Below are 17,130 nucleotides of genomic sequence, written 5' to 3'. Positions count from 1 at the left end.
TTAATTCATATAACAATTGAATTGCACAATAAAACTATGCATATTTTACGGATAAATTAAACACGGAAGTCCGGGTAATTGAGAATCGGATTAGTAAAATAACTAAGTGTTATAGTAATTGTATAATTTAATTTTTTGTAGCACGGTGATCCGAGCGGTAACGTAATAGTATATTCATTTTTTTAGGAGTAAAGCGTGGTCATTGTTCGTATGAATATAAATTTATTAAGTACAGATTATAAATAAATTTTTTTTTTTTTTATTTTTACTTAAATTATCTAATAGTTTTTTTTATTACCTGATACTACAAATCGTGCTTGGCTATGTAAGAGACAGAGAGAGAGTGAGAGAGAGGAGAGAGAATAATCTAGCGGCGAGAGAGAGTGTATTAGTATGCAATACTAGTGAAAGGGGAGTGAGACAATTTAAACAGCATTACAACAATGGATGTTTATTTATTTATTTATTTTTTTTACTTCAGTATTTATTCACTAACAGCTCGGAAAAAAATTACAAAAATGTGTATTTCTATGAATATAAAATATTAACACTCGGATGTTATTTTGCTGAATCGGTTACATTTTATCGTCCGATGACTCCTCAAAAGTGACCGGCATTATTCTGTTGTCGAGTTCCATTAACAATATATCCCAGTCTGGCGAACATTTTTTAAATAAATAGGTAAAATCGGTTTAAAACAGCAATATTACATCGCTTTGTTTTGCAACGGCCACATTAATTTGCTGTTATATCTGCCCCAGATTTTACTGTAGTTGCAATACATCTAAAATACCTCAGATACTAAATGTAACGGTCAGAACTGTTTTCTCTGAAAGTAATGATATATTTATTCCAAAATGTAAACCAGATAATTTTACGTTAATATATTATAATAGTTCTTTTCTTTTATTCTGCAGTCGAAACATTTTATTTGCTTTGCCTATGCGTGAGTGTGTGTGTGTGTGTATATGTATTGAAGCATAATGGACGCACACTTATATCACAGTCACAAAAAACAAAAGAGAGAATATGAAGAAATTTGTTAGTTATTTATAAATCGTTTATATTACAGAGCATGCTTACTCACTTATTATATATCTCTCTCTCCCTCTCTCTCTGCAGTATGTATATACACACACACACACATTAAAACGGATGAACACGTACAAGATTTTACTATTTTAATTTTCTGATTGTTTACCGTAATGCGCTCTATTACCAGAGGATCTATGGCCATCAGTTCAGTTTTTTCGAAAGAGATATGAAGCCCTATCTTTTGTGCTAGGTTTTGAAGGCTCATGATTTGTGTTTTGGCTTCTTGAATATTATTTGCTAAAAGAGCGAGGTCATCTGCAAATCCTAGGCGATTTAGTGCGATGGAGTTTTTCTTAGTACCCATTTTTATATTTTTGGGATTTATTTCATACCATTTTCTCATGACAAATTCGAGGGCGCAGTTAAAAAGGAGTGGTGAGAGGCCGTCTCCTTGCCTCAATCCAGTTTTTATGTAGAAGGGTCGAGAGAGTTCACCTCTGAATTTCACTCTGGACTGGGTATCGGTTAAAGTTAATTTTATCATGTTTACGAGTTTAGGGTGAAGGCCCAGGTTTCTCAGAATATTCAGCATGGATGGTCGGTGTATACAATCATAGGCCCTTTTAAAGTCGACGAAGGTGATTATTAGTTGTTTTTTCCGTCTTTTATATAAGTCCATCATAAGTTTTAGGGATATTATTTGCTCCGGGCAACCTCTCCATGGCCTAAATCCCCTTGGTATTCCCCAAGTTCCAGTTCAAGTTGGTCTTTGCATCGGTTGTATATGATTCTCGACAGGATTTTGTATGTGCAATCCAGGAGAGATATGCGTCTGTAGTTTTCAGGATTAGTTTTATCCCCTTTTTTATGTAATGGATGGATGAGGGCTGTGGTCCAGTGTTCTGGAAGTTTTTCTTCGTTCCATATTTTCACGAGGCATAGATGTAGGGAAGTTTTGACTGAATAAACCGATGAGTGTTTCCAGAGTTCTGCGAAAAGCTGGTCTTCTCCGCTTGCTTTGTAGTTTTTTATTTCATTTAAGGCTGCGAGAACTTCTTGAATTGTTGGCGGGTTGATATTTACCGGTGAAGTTTTAACTGGAGTTTCAGTGTCAATCTCAAAAAGCTCTGGGGGGTCGTCACAGTTGAGGAGTCTATTGAAGGTTTCTGCCAAAATTTCAGCATTTTCTTTATTGGTGTGGGCCATATTTCCTTTTTTCCTCTCAGCATAAGGGTGGGTGGTTCATATCTTTGAAGATAAAAAATATATATATATATTTTTTAATTTGAATTCAAAACTTTTCGGGATTGCAGAGAAAGGCGCTACTACCCGCCATGAAGTGTGTGTGTGTGCGCGCGCGCGTGCGCTTGAGATCAATGTCAACAATTATTTCATGTTTTTTTTATTATTTTCTCATTAGGTTTTGTCGTTTCATACAAAAAAAGAAAATTCTGAAGCCTGGAACTATGTACATTAAGACAAAAATAAAGCCTGAAGTTTGCAACAATTTTTGCACGATAATTTTTGTTGTTGTACATTTTAATACGACTCGGTCCTCCATGCTATGTTGGTTAAAAAAAAGTTATCTATCACTGTAACTACCAATTTTGTATTCGCTCGAGTATTCCATTTATTGTATGTTAAATTTTAAATTAATGTAATTATAATATGTAATGTTAAATTACATAAATTTTAAAATACGAGAATATGAAAGATTAATACAATTTTGAGTCTTGTGTTTACAAAACTAATCGGTTTTAAAATAAAGCGCTGCTGAAAGGTGCCGAATCCCCAATCAGCCTTTGTATTTTTAACATGCCAAAAAAATTAAAAATAATTTTATGTCGATTCAAATTTGTTAATAGATGGAATTTGACGCGTCAATTGAGTATTTCTTTAGTACGCGGAAGACATAACAATTTTTTTTTGACACGCTGTCTATCTGGCAACGTCTTAGCAACGGTTGCTGTACCATCGGAAGGGGATTCGGTCCCCCTTCCTCGCTTCATGAACATTCAACCGTTCAAGGTTAAACAGTTACCACTTTTAATGTGTTCCATATACTATAATTTATCACCAACGCCTTTATCAATGATTTATTTATTTTTTTTATATTCGTTGTGACCATTGTTTCGATTGAAATTATTGAAAAAAATGCTTTAAGTCAGGAATTGAATTGAGACATGTTACGTTTTTTTTTTTTTTTTTTGAGAGGAGAGCGATACTCATATGGAAATACCTTGTAATCTGAGAGGTGTCAAAGTTAAAAATGGATGCCGAGACCTTTAGTACATCAGTCATTTGTTCTACTGTTTCTCTACAAACTGTGTTAAGGTAACAATCTGTTATAAAAATGAAAATGAGACGATAAAATTTATAATATAACTTTTTAGCGGGCATCTACCGTGCGAGTTGTAGCGTCTTGGCCTTTCGTTCGGAGGTCTCTGGTTCGAATCCCGGTCAGATATGGCATTTTCACACGCTACAAGATTTAGAGTTAATTACACTACTCGATTTTTTTAAATTTCTGCTTTAAATTAAAATAAAAAATTGTAATTTTTGGCAAAAAAAAATAACTGAAGCGCGCACCCGAATGTGCTTTTATGTATATGTGCAATCATCATGTTTACGTGCGCGGTTGTAATTATATATATACATACTGAATATTACATAAAATTAAATAATTGAAGGCCTCATCATTTATGTACTGTTGGCTATGTTATTTAGCTAATCATGCAGGTGAATTTTAAAAGTTGGATTCATTGTACAATTGTAAGTTATCACGCTTAATAAAAAATATTTAAAAAAATCAAAATAAATTTTTGTTGCAAAAAAAATTAATAATAAATAAGACCACCTAACATAAAAACCGACCGTTTTGATCTGCAAAACACATCAATGTAAGTTTAAAAAAAGCGAGAAAATATTTTTAAAGTATTTCATGTAACAATAAAGGCCATTTTACCTTTTTAAAATATATAGCTAATTTATTAATCATCAAATGCAGACACAGATAAAAGATTTTGTTATTAACAGAAATCTAAATTTTTTTTAAAACAAAAAACAGAATTTAAATAAAATATTGACACCCGAAATAATTAATAAGTAGCAATTATTAGAGGACATTTAAATAGAAATTAAATAGAAAAAATTTAGTCTACAAAAGAATCGGAAACCTCTCTTTTAGTGTATACTAAAAGAGAAATGTATAACTTACTTGAAAGCAAATTATTTTTATTATGTATAAAGTAATCTATATATAAATTTTATAAGGAGCTTCAGATCAGTATATTTTTGACAACGCTACCGATGGGAATGTTTTCCTTTCTTGCTTAGCATTCATATATATATACACACAACATGCTTCACTCTCTTTTAATTATTGTATTTCATAAGATTAGGTTTTTTTTAACAGAACAAATAATTTAAATGATTTTTTTATTTTGGTTGGTATATAATAAGTAGAATACAGCGGAATTGAGTAATACGTCAATCAACGACGCATAAAAAGAATGGCATAATTACCTTTAAAAATATGTGAAGTTATTATGTTTATAAAATATATATATTTAGAAAGCGTTAATGAAAATCGTTTAGCTATATAACATTTGTACATATTAATTGAAGATGCAGAATATTCAAGTTTATTTTTATAATTAATCATTAAAAGTTCATTAACATCGGTTCTGTAAAGTAAGATATTTAATTTTATTTTGAATGAATAGGTTATTACCTATTAAATAGTTTTGTAATTTCTTAAAAACGTTATCGGCAAGTAAAATGAGGCTCTTGTAAACTCGTATTGTGCAGCAAAAAAAAATCTAGTTCTGTTATTTTACAGAGGTGAATAATTATTTAGGAATGTTACTACTCTTTTCAGTACAAATAACACACATTCTTTCATTTAAACGAATGAATAGAAAACATAAAAAAAATAAAATTATCTGTAACAATATTTTTATGCTTATTTATGATTGCGAAAAGTGAACATTGTTTCTCTACAAATTATTTTGTAATTTAAATACACCACTTTTCTTTAAAAATTATTCATGTAGTTTGTGATAAAATTGCTATAATTAAAGATTGTTAATTTTTTATCCGTTCGATGGCATAAGTATGTTTGCCTGTTAAACAGAAGGCCCCGTGTTTGATTCCGAGTAGGATCCCTCCTAATAACGAATCAACCTTCAATGTAGTTACTGATGATTTTATTTACTGATCCGACTTAAAAATGAATATATCTAAAATGAGATATGATAAATTTCATGTTGAAAACCTCTTTATAACACGTGAAATACACTTGGCTTACATCAGTAAATTTATATACAATAAAGTTTACTTCCCTAGTTAATGGCCAAATAACCTATATAGCCAAGCATATAACGCATTTCATTTTTATTTGTTTATTTTTGCGATTCTGGTTCGCAACTATTTAGAACTATTTGGATACATTGTCAACAGATAAAGACAGTAAATGATTATTAATTTATTTTGTAAAAATAAACGAGTGTAAACTGAGTTCTAACATTTTTAATCTAATAAATAATTTGAATACAACAAATGGGAATTATTGTTTCAAAGATGTTATAATATTCCGTAATAATATTAATTAAAAAAATAAAACTCAATTTGTCAATAATAACAGACGTTTCGTACAAAAGATATAAACTGGATGACGTTAACAACTGGATTAGGTTATGTTAAAAAAGAGTGAATATTAACTCGAGGCACTAACTGAATGCGTATGCGTAATCAATCTATCTACCGACAATTTCCCGCCAGTCCAGTACTAGAGTTGCTGGCTTGATTAGTTATTTCTCTGTTTGCACTCATTATGTTTGCTTGTCTTCCCACCACTACGGCGCGACCGCCATCAACAGACATCTTCTAACTAGTACTTTTAAAAATTAAAGTAATGAAAAAATTATTCCATCTAATTTTTTTTTTTTTTTTTTTTTTTTTTAACAACTCACCATCCAGCACACAGGTTGTCTAATATTAAATTAGTTTTACTATATTGTTACTATTTATCAGACTTGACGAACTTATAATTACATAAAATATTAAAATATCTTTTATAAATGTGCACTAAAACAGCCAGCGTTATATAATGACATTTTTACTTAATTATATCTAACAAACTGTTATGTATGTAATCAAACTCATTTCGTACATGTCAATACAGACCTGCAAGCGCATCAATAATTTTTGTTTAGTGTCACTATTATTTTTTTTTTTTTTCTAATCAGGAATTAAAAAAACAGGGCATCTTTTATGACATAGATTACAAAAAACATGAATGGTACGTAAGGAGGTAATGATTAATATTATTATTTCTAAAGTTCAAAGTTAACATATCTAACCGACTTCCATATTTTACAGTTCAGCAACATTCAATATTCAAATCAAATGGATGTGTGTGTACGCGCGTGCATACACGTACACGAATCTACTTATAAATGAACTTTAGTATACACGTAAAGCCTAATTTAATTTTATTTAGATCTTTTAAAATATAATTCTTTGTTTTTAAATAATACTTGGCTATCGATGAATGAAACACTTTAATCCAAAGATTCTATTAAGCGACATGAAATTAGATTTTGTTGGGTCTCATTTTCATTTTTATAATCTATTTTGTCACCTCCGTAATATAAAAAACAAATGATGTACTGAAGGTTTTGGGTTCTATTCTCGGCTTGGACACTACCTTATATGTTTAATGCTTGTTTGAATATTGGCTATTAAAAAACGGTTACTCAAACGATTTTGTCCGGATTTTTTCTCAGCTTGGAGACAGTTCACATATAATATGCTTATCCGAGTATCGTCTTTAAAAAGCACTATTCATGATCTTAAAGCCCCGGGATTGACTCTTGGTCGCTACAAATAATTACTTGCGTAATGCTTCTGCCTCAGATCGCTTATATTCATGTGAATATTAATTACGGAATCGATTTGTTCTTCACAGTTCAATTTTATTTACTTAAGTATCATCTGTAAACAAGTTTGATTAATATGTTGGAAAGAACCGATTGAAACGCTGAAGGTCTCGGGTTCGATTGTTAACTTAGACATCAGCTCACAAATATACAGTTTAACCAGATTAAAAAAACTAAATGTATTGGGTTCCACTCTTTGAATTAGCGATTTTTTTTTTAATATCCTCATTTTTAATTTGCATATAAAGATAACAAATTCAAAAATAAATAAATAAAAATAATCAGACGGTGAAAGCGAACGAAAGCGAAAAGTTGAACGTTTTATCTGATATTGTTGACTTTATTTAATTATTTTATAAAACAGCAAACTCAATTCTGCTCTATTCTGGGATGTATTAACGTGGTAGCCTGTCTAACCTTGAACGTTGAACGTTTATACTAGGATGGAGCGAGGAAGGGTTACACAACATTACATAACAAAGAGACGCAGGCCAGACAGCGCGGCAATTAACGGTTATCGTCTTCACGCCCCATTACTAAAACAAATATTCATAATCTGTTCGTCATTAATAATTAATTAATTCGATTGATATCATATTAATATCTAATTTTTTTCTCTTTAATTATGAAATGAAGAGGATGTAAAAATATTGAGTCATGTTTTTATTTTCAAACGGTTTATTTTTTTAAACACAGAATCACATGTTATTAAATCAAATCAATATGGTGTTATTAAATCTATCGTATTATTTCTATAGTATTTAAAAATTTGACATTGCAATGGTTAAAATGAAATATTTGAACAGACACAGATTTAATAACTACTATGTCAGATAGTTTATTTATAGTGTGTAAATAACAAACGGAATAAAGTCGGTTTTCGGCTGTAATAACGCACTCAACAGTTTCTAAGAGGGGGTTAATAAAATCTCTCTCTCTCTCTCTCTCTCTCTCTCTCTCTCTCTCTCTCTCTCTCTCTCTCTCTCTCTCTCTCTCTCTCTCTCTCTCTCTGTGTGTGTGTGTGTGTGTGTGTGTGTGTGTGTGTGTGTGTGTGTGTGTAGCTTGAAGTACATTATATTAAACTATGTTCCCCTTCAGTGATCCTAAGCTTTCTATGAAAGAATTACTGTTAAAAATTTTTTTTTTAATTTCGTCCTATTTTAACGAAAATAATAAATATTTCCATCAAAACAAGTACCGTATACTTTGAAAGTAATATCTGCGCAAGCATATGTGGTTCTTTATATTTAGTTTATTTTTTATTGCATTTATGTGCATATGTTAATATTTTTATCTCACGTATTTTCCAAAAATATTTTTTCTTTAAATCTTTTTACCCGATAGAATCGTGGCATTTCCAAATGCATGATGTTTTGACGGAATAGAAGGGTTGTTTTCCTATTTAGCAAACCCTAAGAGTACCAGTGCAGCTACCAAGGGGAGCTTATTGCCTCGTCTAGAATTCCTCCGAGCAGCTTTCACAGCTCTCGTTAATGGTTTTCACTTGTTTTACTAAAAATAAAAATAATAATTAATTATTTTAAATTCACAATAGTGAAGGAAGAGAAAATGAGCACAAAATTGTCAGACTGCAAATTTTGCAGGACATTTTCCTAGGATGTTACCTAGGAAATTCAGAGTATTTTCCTAGGTTGTTTTGTTTATTCTAGAGACATTTTTTAGTAAATAGATTTTTTAAATGTACGAATGACAAGTTCCAGCTGAAATAACTGTGGTCTGCAGTTGACACTCATTCATTTTAACTAAATCAGGCGTGAGAAATACCGATAAGCGATATTACTCTTACTTCGCCCATTATTTCTGTTAATAAACATAATCTTTAATAGATAATATCTGAATAGTAAAAAGCTTTTTGAAGTTATAATTCGAGGAAGAATAAGTCGATCCAACTGAAAAAGAAAACCAGATAATTTAAAATAAGTCCATATTAAAAGAAAAAATGGTTTATATTTAATTATATGAGTATGTAAAGTATGAAGTAATTAGCCGTTTAGCCAGAACCTGGAACCTTGAGGCTCAGGTCAGCCCAGACAAATCCTGGAGCCAACTCAGGGGCTCCTCGGGCTTCCTGGGGCTTTGAGGCCTACCCTATAGCCACAAAGCTTGCTTTGGTCACCATTCCCATCTACCCAGAGAACTCCACCCCCTGAACCGTGCAGTGTACGTTATCTTCATGGTTGTGAGAATAATACCGATAAATAATAATTATAGTATTCAGGCTGTATAGAAACCTGAAAAAGAAACTAAATTACAAAAGATAGAATAAAAATAACTACGGTAACTAATGCGGTACAAATACCCAGTTACAATTTTGAAAATTATAAAATTGTGTGGAGAGTTATTATAATAGCATCCCATTGCACCTCCCAAAACAGTGCCCCAGGAGCATTCCATTTGTTACCAGTTGATGGTGAAGATTGGTCTAGCCTCTCACCAGGTGTTTGCGTACCTCATCACTCTAGCCTCACACACAGTTCCCACAGGAAGCCCATTATTGTTAAACAGAAATTATTTTAATTTATTTAATATTATTTTATTTAATGTAAATTTAATTCTATTATTTTTATAAAAATATAATTAGATTGATTTGAACATTCAGTTCAAACCCAGTTTACACAGTGATAGAAACGCAAACACGCGTTTGAGTTTGCAAAAATAAAATATATATATTTTATTTTTGAGATCTTTCGAGATGAAATATCTAAAAACCTTCTCATGCCAAGAAACATGCTAAAAATTTGGTTGTGATTGATCAAGTAGTTTTTTTGTTTATCCCAAACAAGCAAAAACCCTCTTTCTCTTATAAAATAGTATAGATTTATAGATACCCATTAATTTTGATTTTACATAGTCTGTTATGGTTACAAACTTCTTTTTTTTAAAGTCATTTTAGATCACTTCACACAAGCAATAGTAGAGTTGAAGAACAGGGTGTTTGCAGTCATTCGCATACTATTTCTTATTAACTATCCAAATATAATACTCATAATATAAATATTCATGTTGAAAGGAATTAATCGGTTGAGAATAAATAAACAAAATCTAATTATTTACCAAGAAAAATCCTTTTTTGCCATATTTCAACTCATCACAGTTAGAAAACCTTGTGAAATAGTATAACTGTAATTTAGTCTAGGACATTTGTGATCACTATCTTTGGATCACTTCAGGAAATGTCTTTCAGCATTTTCTGATGTATTTTGGCTGTCAGATCGGTAGATATATGAGGTTTGTAAGTAAAGTAATGAGACCGGTTCAGAAAAACTTTTTATTTACAATCCAATTATACACGGACTCTATCACCTTTGAAATAATTCTCTTGGGAAGCCATGCAACACTTCAAATGGTTTTTCCACTCTTCATAACGGTGTGGGAACTCAGAAACCAGAATATCCTTCAGAGAGTCGGTTACATTTTTTAAAATGTTTTCTACTGTTCAAAAATGCTGTCCTTTGAGATGCTTTTTAAAGTCGGGGATAGGAAAACGTTGCAGGGAACAAGTTAGGTGAATAAGGTGGTTGAGGAACTACAGGAATGCTTTTTTTTGTCAAAAACTCATTAAGTGTGACAAGGTGCATTCTCATGATGCAGCATCCAGTTGTTTTTGATGGCTGGTTTCATGCAAGCAACTCTTTTCTGCAGTCTTTCAAGAATTTCTTTGTAAACATATTGATCTACTGTCTGTCCTGTTTGGCAAAAACTCCTTATGGACAATGCCATTACTATTGAAGAAACAAATTAGCACGGTTTTGATTTTTGATCTGCTCATTTTTGCTTTTTTGGGACACGATGAGTTTGAAGTGTGCCACTCCTTGCTATGGCATTTTGTTTCTGGGTCGTACTCAAATATCCAAGATTCATCACCAATAATAACATATTTTTAGAAAATCAGGATCGGTTTCAATTCGCTCTAGAAAATCACGTCACACTTCCACCCTGTTGTTTTTCTGTTCAACAGTGAGGTTTTTTGGGACCGATTTTGCACAAACTTTTTTCACGTCCAATTCGTTTGTCAAAATTTGACGGACTATGATATGCTTCAAATTTAATTGTTGTGCAATCATTCTGACGGTTAATCGCCGGTCGTACCATATCATGTCTCTGATTCGCTCTACATTATCGTCACTTTTTGACGTTAACGATCTTCCAGAGCGTGGATCGTCCGCAACTGATTCTCGGCCATCTGAAAATGCGTTAAACCATCTAAAAACTTGGGCTCGTGTCAGAACGTCATCTCCATATGCCCTTTTCAATTTTGGTAATTTTTAGTAGCATTCTAACAGAGTTTAACGTAAAACTTGATCGGAGAACGTTGCTCGTAATTAGTATCGCTAGTTTTTGTAAAGAACAACAAAAACTCGTTTCACAAAACTTTGTTTACGTCTCACGGGGCAACAATAAACTAAAGTTATTAATACCTAATATAAATCAGCTGTTCATATAATTATGTGTTTACTAGTAACTTGAATTTACTAGAAACTTGTTTACTAGTAACTTTATTTCAGGTCGACCGTCTCTGAGGTGTTTGGTTAATTGAAACCCAACTGAATATACCCAATTTGAATGTAGTATTCAAATCCGTTTAAAAGTAACCTGCCTTTACTAGGATTTGAACTTTAGAACTAGACTTCAAAATCAGTTGATTTGCGATGACGAGTTCACCACTAGACAACCCCGAGGGGTAGGTGCGCGGTAGGCCTGAGTCTATTTAAGACTACACGTTTACCGGTTCACTTAGCAATCCTTTGCAATTTTTGTTACACCCCAGTCTTGCCAATGACTTCTTTTTTTTTTGAGATGAAGGGCATCGACTGTGTTAGTCATTTCGCCGTATGATAATGGAAATTTGTAGCATATGAAAAAATGCCATGCCTGACTGGGATACGAACTCAGGACATCCGGATGAAAGGCTGAATCGCTACCACTCCACCACGGATATCAGCATTTTAATTGTTGATGCGACTGTAAATAAAAAAAAAAAAAAAACCATAGGTTATTACTAATTATGAGAAACTTTTTTTCTTTCCATATTTTTTTGTTATTTGAAAATGTTTTGTTCTGAAAAAATACGCCTTTATTTCTTTATTTTATCAAATTTATTTTTGAATAAAATCATATTAAAGAAAAAATCTTCAAAAAAAGTGGAATTTAAAATAATTAAATTACAACTATTTTTGACAACTTTTAATCGATTATTAAATTATCATCAACAGATATTGGGGGAGGCTGATACGGGTGGAAAATTTTACATATAAAAGAAAAAAAATATATATTTGTGAAATACTAGAAAAAATAAAACATTTGTTCGTCGATTAAAAACTTTAGACAAAAATATCAATGTTAAGGCTTACTAACATTTGTTTTTAAAAATAAAAATTCTGGAAAGAAAAAACTACTTTGTGTGTAGTTTTGAGTAAATCTTGATATCAGAAAATAAATAAATAAATTTCTTTTGTGTTACTCATGTTATGGTGGTGTGGACGCGTGGGTGCGTGTTAACCGTACGGTATATTACAAATTATGATGTGTCAGCAGTTTGTAAGTGATAAACTAATTTGGGTAGTGTGTATGCCAGTTGCCATCCAGCAATATGTGACCTTCGGCAACTGTTTGAAAACATGTTAGTTGAATTTTATATTACTGTTTTTTTTTTCTTGCAATCATCCAAGGACAACAAAATCAACGTTGTCGACAGATTCACGGAACTGATCGTCAGACAATACATTTATTATTTTTTTTTTTTATTATGGCTGTGTAGTGGTTGGTTACTGATGTTTTTTTTTGTTTTCAGTCATTTGACTGTTTTGATGCAGCTCTCCAAGATTCCCTATCTAGTGCTAGTCGTTTCATTTCAGTATACCCCCTACATCCTACATCCCTAACAATTTGTTTTTTTTAATTTTGTAGCCTACCAATCTTTTTTAAACTTCTAACATTCCACGCCCCGACTCGTAGAATGTTATTTTTTAATTTTCTGGTGACCCCTTCCTTAGTAGTCCCCACCCGGAGATCCGAACGGGGGACCAGTTTACCTCCGGAATATTTTAACAAGGAAGGCGCCTCCATCATTGCTATATGAAAATGTAGAGAGCCACATTTTCTTGGAAAAAAAAGCAGCTGTAGTTTTCCATTACACAATCTGCCATCGTTTAAAACACACACATACACGCGCGCACACACACACACACACACCCTTCCCTTAGAGACTATTGAGTGCGATATTAAACTCGAAAATCGTCTTTATCCTTTCCTTATTTATACAAAATAAACAAACTACGTATCATTGTCTACTCAAATATTCCATTTTAACAAATACAATTGTTACATTTTAAAATGCGTACAATAAGATAGATTAATAAATAAATTACACTGTTGATTCTTGTATTAAAAAAACCGTTTGAAAATAAAGATATGTTGCAAAAGGTTCTGGTTTCGAATCCCTAATCCCAGACAGGCTGAAAATTCATTTCATAAATAAAGAGAAAAAAATAACCGGATATTAATTTGTTGGCAGTTTAGATTAATAAATTGTTTAATATAAAATAGATTATGAATATTTGTTTTAATAATGCGTATTAAGATCACAAGTCCCTTCCCGCGCTGTCTGGCCAGCGCCCGTTGTTGAACACAGTTATGTAAAATATTACTCACTCCAGCCGACTACAAAGGTTCAAGTTTAACAGTCTGACGCGCTTTAATAAATAAATCCCTTACGCGATAGAGAATTGAGTTATCTTATAAAACAATTAAATTAAATGAAGTCAAAAATATAAAATAAGACGCGCAACTTTTCGCTTTACCTTTTGATGGTTTTTATTTATTTATTGATTTTTGAATTTGTTGTCGCCTTAAGAATTATTTTTATGTGCAGATTAAGAATAAAATATAAAAAACCGCTAATTGAAAGAGTGGAACCCAGTATCTTCAGTTTTTTTTTTAATCTGGTTACCCTGTAGATTTGTAAGTTACGTCTAAATTGAGAAACTAACCCGAGACCTCTCCAGCGTATCCAATCGGTTCTTTATTAACATTTTTATTATGAACTTATTTACGTCAGTAAATCTGAACTGTAGGAAGAATAAATCGATTCCGTATCTAATATTTATATGAATATAAGCGATCTGAGACAGAAACATTACGCAAGTAATTCTGTGCGGCAACTAACTATCAACTACAGTGTCTTAACGTTATGAATAATTTTTTTTTTTTTTTTTTTTTTTAATTATAAGCATATTACGCTGCTGCAAACCCTCTCCAAGCTGAGAAAAAACCTTAGATCTTCAGACTACGAGTAACGTTCTTTTAACTGGCAATACCCAGATAGGCATTAAACATGTGAGCTTAAATCCAAGCCAAGAATCGAACCCAAAACCCTCAGTATATCATTCGGTTGTTCTATTACGGAGGTGACAAAATAGATTACAAAAATCCGACATCCGACAAAATTTAATTCCACGTCACTCAAAGAACTTTCAATATAATTTTTGGATTAAACTGTTTCGTTCATCGAGAGCCAGGTATTAGTTAAAAACGACGAAATATATTTTAAAAGATCTAAATAAAATAAAATTAGGCTTTATACGTATAATAAAGTGAACTAATAAATAGATCTACGTGTGTATGTACGCTCTTACACACCCATTCGATTTGGATATTGTAGACGGGCCGAACCGTGAAATTTAGAGATAATACTAATCATTCATTACCTCCTTGCGTACTGTTCGTGGTTTCTATAATTTACATCGTAAAAGATGCGGTTCTGTTTTTTTCTTTTTGAGAAGATTACTGTTCGTCTTCTCAAAAAGAAGCAAATCTTTTGTTCATCTTCTCAAAAAAAAAAACTGCAGTTCCAGATATCGATCGAATCTGGAACTTTTAGTCTAGCAGGTAAGGTAGCCGGCGCTACCTCTTCTCTAATAGCATGTAGGTCGTGTTACATCTAAAAAAGAAAAGATTAATAATACAATTTTTTTTAAATTCCTGATTGATATTTAAAAAAAGATAGTAACACTTAATTTTACGTTACGACTCTGTTTTTGATTAAGAATTGATTTCACACTTTTGTATATTTATTTTCATTTGCTTTATTTTTTCTCGTTTTGTCACCTTGTTTTAGTTAGAATCGGTTATATCTGTACTAATTTCAAAATTATATTTACGTAAAATGCTCTGATTATTCTAAAAAAAAAAAATCAAAGAAAAACTGAAAAATTACTGCTTAGATGTTAGTTAAAATGTTTCAGCGGTTGGTCTCGTCGTTGCAGTAGGCAAGATTTCTTACGAAAATTCAGGATTAAATTGACGTTAAAAGATTATATTTCACACTCTGTTATTTTTCTGTTTGAAAGATCTTATTACAAATCTTTAAGTTCTTTCCTCGACGGTGTGCTTTTTTTGTACCGATTAGCTGAGAAAGGTGCAAGAATATTATCTATAATTTTTAAGTTACAAACAGATCTAGATGAAATTCCAACAGAAAGCGAAATTTTAACCAAATTACAGAAATAAATTTTTATAGTTCTATTTGTTTTTAAACGATTGAGGTTACGGATAACAAACTATTAAATACATAAGTCGTAATTAAACCTCCTCTTTTTTATTCATCTTAACTAAATTTGATTTCCTATTAAAATATGCCGGTATATTTACGTATCTAATTATTATTATTACTATTATTACTTATTCAACACACGTGTAAGTCTCTAATTCATTTGTTAGTTCTTTTTAATCGGTACGGTTTATTTAATTAATTAAAAAATCGGGATTTTTCAGGTTACAAAAATTGAAATACAAACTACCCGAGAACAATACACATACTCTGAACGGTTGTTTCTGGATAAACTTGAAAATCTACAGCGGTATTCTTCCTTTCTGGTAATTATGAATTTCTTATTTCATATCGTTTAATTAAAAATTAATAAAATAAGTTTATCTTAAGTAGTTTTTTCTCGGAAATTGTGATCGAATTAATTTTACTTTTCTACTACTGGTGGGTAGTTTTATACTTGGATGACGTGCTTAACTTCAAAATGGAAACATCGATTTTATGAAACATATATCAAAAGATTAATTTCATCATGAAAGTTACAATCGGTAAAGGTCGATGTAAAAAAACTAAAATAAAAGATCAAGTTATTTTACATTAAACTGAAAAAAAATTGTTTGAAATTAATTATGAACCAAAAAAGTGCAATCTAAAAAAAAAAAGTTGAGATTCCGTAACAATATTAAATATATCAAAAATTATTATTAAAATTAAGAACATGTGTATAATTTAGAAACGAATCGTTTTAAGAAAATAAGAATAATTAAATTAAAAGATAATTTACGTAATAAATCGTATATCATAAAAATTAGGTTATGAAATAACTGACATATGTAAATTTGTTACAAATAGTGTTTTATTCGGGCGGGACTGAGTTCTAGTTACAGTTAGACTTGGGGTTTTTCTCATGGGACGAAATACATTTCTCATACAAAAAAAAAAGGTTGCGGGTTAATTCGGTGTCCGCTTACTCTAATAAACAAAGTTTTGGCGATTGAAAGTTTTATTGTGTTCCTAATGTAACCTTTTTGCCGAATTGAAAAATGAATTCAGAATATTTCCATCGATCACAGTTTTTAGTGACAATATTTTTAAATATTGATTTTACGAAATTCTATGTCTTTTTCTTTAACTTACGTACATAAAAGAATATTTTAATCATCTCTAACAGAGAGTAGGGTACAAACATAATATTATGAAGGCAATAACTGTATATGCATGATCTACATTTACTGTAGATCCCTACATTTCAGCACAGAACTTTATTCTGTCATACAATTAACACACCAGTATTGTATTGTTAGAACGACAGTGAGTGTACACTACTGAGGTTTCATTCTGTTTTGTGATTTACAGTTATTGTGTCAGGTATGTTATATTAGTAAATAAATATGTCAAGGAGTGCATAAATGATCCGGTTGATTTTTGTTGTGTGTGTGGGAATTTAAAATTTAAAAAAATAACGATAAACTTAACTCTATATGTTGCGATTAAAAATTATCGCGTTATTAATGGGTTTGCAGCTTGGCTACTCTAAAATTTGTTAATTTTTGTATGAATTAGACAGCAGTGATAAAATTAACATAT

The 17,130-nt window shown here is 31.3% G+C and overlaps 1 long non-coding RNA gene across 4 annotated transcripts in view; it reads left to right on the top strand.

Annotated features, from left to right (window-relative positions):
• LOC142333114 (uncharacterized) overlaps positions 1–17,130 on the top strand; it is a 120,973-nt gene that overhangs the window by 2,262 nt on the left and 101,581 nt on the right. For 3 of the 4 annotated variants that reach the window (XR_012758529.1, XR_012758528.1, XR_012758531.1), the window contains exon 2: positions 15,771–15,872. The exons of the other annotated variant lie outside the window; for it this stretch is intronic. This is a non-coding gene — a long non-coding RNA (uncharacterized LOC142333114). The remainder of the gene's footprint in view (positions 1–15,770; positions 15,873–17,130) is intronic. 4 annotated transcript variants of the gene reach the window in all.

Source organism: Lycorma delicatula, chromosome 12, assembly GCF_047948215.1.
Source record: "Lycorma delicatula isolate Av1 chromosome 12, ASM4794821v1, whole genome shotgun sequence".
Taxonomy (NCBI): domain Eukaryota; kingdom Metazoa; phylum Arthropoda; class Insecta; order Hemiptera; family Fulgoridae; genus Lycorma; species Lycorma delicatula.
The sequence above is the reverse complement of the archived record's forward strand: the minus strand, read 5'-3'. Positions and strand labels throughout refer to the sequence as shown.